Below are 6,681 nucleotides of genomic sequence, written 5' to 3'. Positions count from 1 at the left end.
TGAAAGAGGGGCCAGCAGGTGGCGTGGTGGTTAAGGGCACTAGACTCCCACATGGTTCACAATGGTTCAAGTCCTAGACCTGGCAGCTTGCTCTCTTTCTCTTCTCTCTGTTTCTCTGGTCAAAGTGGGAAAACAATGATAATAAATAAATAATTATTTAAAAAGGAAAGAATGGAAAAATTGATGGAGAAGTTTTCAAGTCTATGTGACTGATAGGTGAGAGCTTATGAAGTCTTGAAGCCTACCATGAGCTCGCAATGACTCTTCAAAAACTCATTTAGTTTACTTCTACATTGCAAACATCATGCGAGGTGTTCTTAATGAAAAACTCAGATCCAGAACCGTATAGGGAAGGATAATTTAGGAGATGTATTTCCCAGACACTAAAGGGGATTGTTAAAATGCTACCAGCTTGGGGACCAGCAGCTGGCATAATGGCTATGTTGCTGGACTCCCATGTACTCAACAGCGGTCTGAGTCCCGGACCTGTCGGCTTAAATTCATGCCAGGGGCGCGCGCATGCGTGCGTGTGCATGTGTACGTGTGTGTGTGTGTGTGTGTGTGTGCCCAAGATCCCCAGAGGAGAATGGAGGAGAAGGGATAGCTGCACAGCCATTCCCCCTGGGGGGTGATATCTTGCTTTCTGCCTCTCTGTTTTTCTGGAGAGCGCATGTGCCCTATAGCAAAAATCTCTCGAAAGAAAAAAAGAAAATGCTACCAGCTTGTTAACAAGTAATTTAACAGAGTCCACATCTTTGGAAACCTGACATCTATTCCCACTCTTTTTATCCACCTTTAACTCCTAAATAAAGACTATGACATCATGTTTTAATTAGCACAATGAAAAATATTTTAGAAACAAAAGACCACAAACTCTCTTCCCCAAAAGGAGATTAAACTCCTAAATGTCATTTTAACTATCTCTAAGTGATGACTATCCTCTCATTGACTTTTACTTATCCCTTTGAAATCGTATAAATGCTAAAATATATAGTTAATTCTTACAATGCTTAAAGCTTTTTTATATTGACATGTAACATGGTATATATATGTATAACATGATTTTTGAAATATACATATAGTGAAATAGTTAAATCTAGTTAATTATCAAATGCATTGCCTTACAAACTTTGTGTGTGTGTGTGTGTGTGTGTGTGTGACAAGAGTACTTAACATCTACTGTATTTATATTTACAAGAACACGGTATATTATCATTAACCATTGTCACCTTGCTGTACAACATAGTAATCCTCCCTCATCTGGGCTTTTCTGTCTGTAGTTTCAGCTATCTGCAGTATAGGACAATAAGCCATTTTGAAAGAAAGAAACAGAATCCATATTCACATAACTTGTATTATCATATATTATTATAATATTCTATCATTAGTTATTGTTTTTAATCTCTTTATGGGCCTAATTATAAATTATATAAAATTTAATTTCATTATATGTATGTTTGCATAAAAATGTGTATAGCTATGTGTCACATGACAATGGCTTATTAAAGGATGGACATTATATATGATGATGATTCCAGAAGATTAAACCATAGAGCGTAGGTGTGCAGTGAGCTCTATCATCCAGGTTTGTGTAAGTACACTCTATAACGTTCACACAATCGAATCTCCTTTCTCAGAACATATCCCTGTTGTTAAGCAAACACAACTCAGGCTTGGTACTATCCAAGCTTTCAGGCATCTACTGAGGGTCTTGAGACTCATTTTCTATGGATAAAAGTGATTAGTGCATATTTACTAAATTTATTCCTGCTATCCTACTGTAATTATTTATTATTTGGCTAATATCTCCCTTTCCTCTAACCACTCCAGCCTGTGATAACGATGGTTCTACTATCTACTCCTATAAAAATCTACTTTTATGGATTCCATATATGAGTGAGATCATGCAGTATTTGTTTTCCTCTGCCTGGCTTATTTCATTTAAAATAATGTTCTCCAGGCTCATCTGTGTTGCCTTGAATAAGAAGAATGACTTCCTTTTTTTAAAAAAATAATTATTTATTTTAATTTTATTTATTCTTTTTTTTAAAAATTTATTTGTCTAGAGAGAGACACAGAGTAAGAGAGGGAAAGTGAGAAAGCAAACCACCAGGTCCAGGACTCAAATCGTGGCCAGCCATGTGGGAGTGTCCAGCACCCTAACCACCACACTAGCTGCTGGCCCTAAGAATCACTTCTTAGTGGTGGGATAGTATTCCATTGTGTGTGTATACTACACATTTCTTTTCCACTGTTCATGGACACTTAGATCGATATCATGTCTTGGCTATTGTGACTCAGGCTGAAATAAACCTGGAGGTGCACATATCTCGTTGACATACTAATTTCATTTCCTTTAGATGCATACCCAGTTATGAGATAGCTGGTTTATATGGTAGTTCTGTTTTTAATTATTTGAGAAGTATCCATTCAATTTTCCATAAAGGTTATACTGATTTATGTTTTGACCAATTATGTGTAAGGGTTCCCTTTTCTCTACATCCTCATCAAAATTTGTTACCTTTTGTCTTTTTGTGGGGGTTATTTTAAATTTATATTCTTTGTACATGATAACACCACATATTTGTGGGGTACAATGATTTTTTTTCAATACATGAATGCAATGTGTACTGACCAATCAGGGTCATTAGCATATTTACCACCTCAAATACATATTGTCACTTTTTTTTAAATAGAGATTTTTGCTATAGGGTGTGTGCACTAGCTGGAGAACAGAAAGAGACAGAGACAAAAATCAAGAAATCACTCCTCACGGGAGATGGCTATGCTGCAATCCCTTCTCCTCTATTCTTCTCTTGGGATTTTGGGCATGTAGGCACACATGCCCGGCATGAGTTTGCCAAGCTGCCCAATCTGGGACTTGAACCACGGTTAACTACATGGGAGTCCAGCAACATAACTATTAAGCCATTTGCTGGTCCTTGTATTGTTCTTTTTGTTGAGAACATTCAAAATCCTCTATTCTAGCTCCCTTGAAGTGTATAATTTATTATTGTTAAATATTATCACCTTACTGTGCTGTAGAAACCTAAAATTAGTTTTTCCTATCTAATGACAATTTTGTTTCACAACTAATATCTCCCTGCTCCTAACCTCCATTTCCTTTCCCTTCCCAGCCTCTCGTAACCACTATTTTACTCTCTTCTATGAAATAAAACACTTTTAATGTATTTATCTTCATTATTATTATTTTTGTTTGTTTGATCAGAGAGACACACACAGAGAGAGAGAGAGAGAGAGAGAGAGAGAAAGAGAGAGAAAGTGAGAAAGTAAGTCACCAGGTCTGGGACCAGAACCATGGTCTGCCATGTGGGAGTCAAGTGCTAACCATCATGCCACCTGCTGGCCCCCAAATCAATTTTTTTAACTTCCACAAATGAGTAAGGGCCTGTAGTATATGTATTTGTGTGCCTGGCTTATTTCACTTAGCTTAGTGCCGTCTCAGCTCATCCATGTTGCTATGAATAATGGAATTTGATCTTTTTAAATGGCTGAATATATTCCATTATGTATATATTATTATGCTTTCCTTATCCATTTACCCCTTGATGCTCACTTTGATTGATTCCATTCTTTTGTCTTTTTGATGATTGCCATTGTAACTAGAGTGAAGTGATAGCTCATTGTGATTTTGATTTGCATTTCCCTGATTATTAGTGTTGTTGAACATTTTTTCATTTACTTACTGGTTATTTGTTTGCCTTATTTTGAGAAATGTCTGTTTAGAGCTTTTGCCCATTTTAAAATCAGGTTATTTGTTTTCTTGCTGTTGAGTTAAGTTTCTCACATATTTTGGATATTATTCTCGTATCAGGTAGACAAGGTGATTTCAAAAGGGTCATAGGAAAGTGGAATTGAAGTACAGATTAATTTTGGTGCAAAAATATTTGAAATCCATGCATAGATTTTTCATAATACACATTTTGCATGAACTTTTTGAAGGTCTTTTATATAGTTTGTAAATAAATATTTTCTCCTATTGTGAAGACTGTTTCTTTTCTTTCTTTTTTTTTTTTTTTTTTTGTGGTTTTTTTTTGAGGTTTTTGCTATGGGGCGCGTGCACTCGCCAGAAAGACAGAGAGAGACAGAGAGACAGAAAGTGAGAAATCACCCCTCCCAGGGGCGGATGGCCACACCTCAATCCCTTCTCCATTCTCCTCTCAGGATCTTGGGCACACATGCACACAAGCCCAGCATGAATTTAAGCCACTGGGTCTGGGACTCGAACCACAGTCAACTATGTGGGAGTCCAGCAACATAGCCGTTATGCCAACTGCTGGTCCCCTGAAGATTGTTTCTTCACTGTGCTGGTTGTTTCTGTTGCTGTACAAAATCTTTTCTTCTTTTTTTTTTAAGAATTATTTTATTTTAACTTCATTTATTATTATTATTTTCCAGTTTGACCGTTGGGGGGGGGGTGAATGTAAAAGGAAACTGCCAGTCTGGAACTTGAACCATGGTCGAACATGTGGGAGTCCAGCACCTTTAACCACCATGCCATTTGCTGGCCCCACAAAATCTTTTCAGTTGAATATAATCCCACTTGTCTGTTTTCTCTTTTGTTGCATGTGCTTTTATAATCATAGCCAATAAAATCATTGCCTGGACCAATGTCATGGAGCTTTCCCCTTATGTTTTCATGTGGTCATTTTACAGTTTTGGGTCCTAATTTGTCTAGTTTATTTTGGGCTTATTTTTGCCTATGGTGATATATAAGGGCCTAATCTCATTCTTCTGCGTGTGGATATCCAGTTCTCCCAGCACCATTTATTGAAGAGACTGTTCTTTCCCCAGTGTGTATTCCTGACATCTTTGTCAAAATCAGTTGGCTGTAAATGCATGGGTTTATTTCTGGGCTCTCTATTCTGTTTAATCTATCTATGTGTCTTTTTTTACGCCAATACTATGCTGGTTGGTTACCATAGTTTTGTCATATGTATGTTGTGTGTATATATATGTGTGTGTGTGTGTGTGTGTGTGTGTGTGTATATAGACAGATAATAGCACATGCACTGGCTGCAGAGAGATGGAGAGAGACTATGGGAAAGTGGGAAATCAATCTCTTGGGTGTGTGTAGGGGAGAGGGACAACAACACAATCCCTCTTCCTCCATTCTTCTCTCAGAATTTTAAGCATGCATGCATACATACAAGAAAGAGAAAGAGAGAGAGAAAGCACCCTTGACAGAGTCTTATCTTACTGTGTTTTCCTTTCCCCAGCCTTCTAGCTCCTTAGGATCTAGGGAGCCTATGTATGCATCTAACATGTTTTCAGGACAACCTAGTGATCTAAACCTGCAGTTGACATGTGACTTTCAGCCTTGCAAAGTGTTGTGTGTGTTTTGCTGCTGCATCATAGTGGCACGGCCTCTTCATTTCTTCTTCTGATAGCTTGCTACAAGTGTCGAAATAGTACCTATTGTTTGTTTATTTTTGTATCCTCTACTTTGCTGAAATCATTTATTTTTTTTTCGATTTTTTGGTGAAACCTTGAGGGTTTTCTGTACATAAGATCATGCCATCTTTGAATAGGAAAAATTTAACTTCTACCTTTCCAATTTGTATACCTTATTTATTTATTTATTTTTATTTATTCCATGAGTGAGACAGAGGAGAGAGACAGAGAGAACTCCCAACAGATTGTTAATGCCACGATCCACCCTCACTTTTCAGCCAGCCCCAGACCATTAGCATGTGTGCACAGTGTACCCAGGGAGGCATCAGGACTTGAACTGGGAATCTTCCCATATGAGACTGCCTCAAAGAGTGTTGCATTTTATCACAGCACCATCATCTGACATCTGGATGTCTTTCATTTCTTTTGCCTAATTACTCTGATGATAACTTCCAGCACTATGTTAAATTCAAGTGGTAAAGGGGAGCACCCTTTCCTCGTTTCTAATCTTAGAGGAACAACTTTTAACTTTTCCCTACTTAGCATGTTATTAGCTTTGAGGTCGTACATTTATAGTGTTGAGCTACATTCCTCTAGACCTAATTTGTTGAGACTTTTTATCATGAGGGGATGTTGAATTTTGTCAAATATTTTTTCTATATCTTTTGAAATGATCATGTGATTTTTGTACTTTACTCTGTTAATGTGTTATGTTATTTTTATTGATTTGTACATATTGAGTCATTTTGCATTCTTGGGATGAATTACACTTGATTAACGTCAGTAATCTTATTTATGTGTTGTGTTGTCAAATTCAGTTCGAAAGTATTTTGTTGAAGATTTTTGCGTATGTATTTATGAGGGATATTGGCCTGTAGTTTTCTTTCTTGTTTACACCCTTGTCTGGTTTTGGTATCAAGGTAATGCTGGCCTCATAGAGTTGGAAGTATTCTCTCATATTTGATTTTTTAGAAGGTTATCAAAAGAATTGTTATTAGTTCTCCTTTAGGAGTTTAGTAGAATTCAGCAGTAAGCTATCAGGTCCTGGCTTTTTCTTTGCTGGAAGACTTGATTATTCATTTAATTTCCTTATTCATTATTGTTTGTTAAGATTTTCTTTTTCTTCATAGTTCAGTCTTGGTAGGTTGTATGTGTCCAGAAATTTTTCTATTTCCTCCAGGTCACTTGATTTGTTGGCATAAAAATTGGTCACAATAATCTCTTGTGACATTTTGCATTTTCGTCATATCAGTTATAGTATCTCCT

Source organism: Tupaia chinensis, unplaced genomic scaffold (genome assembly GCF_000334495.1).
Source record: "Tupaia chinensis unplaced genomic scaffold, TupChi_1.0 Scaffold149502_1, whole genome shotgun sequence".
Classification (NCBI taxonomy): domain Eukaryota; kingdom Metazoa; phylum Chordata; class Mammalia; order Scandentia; family Tupaiidae; genus Tupaia; species Tupaia belangeri.
This window is presented reverse-complemented; position numbering follows the sequence as displayed.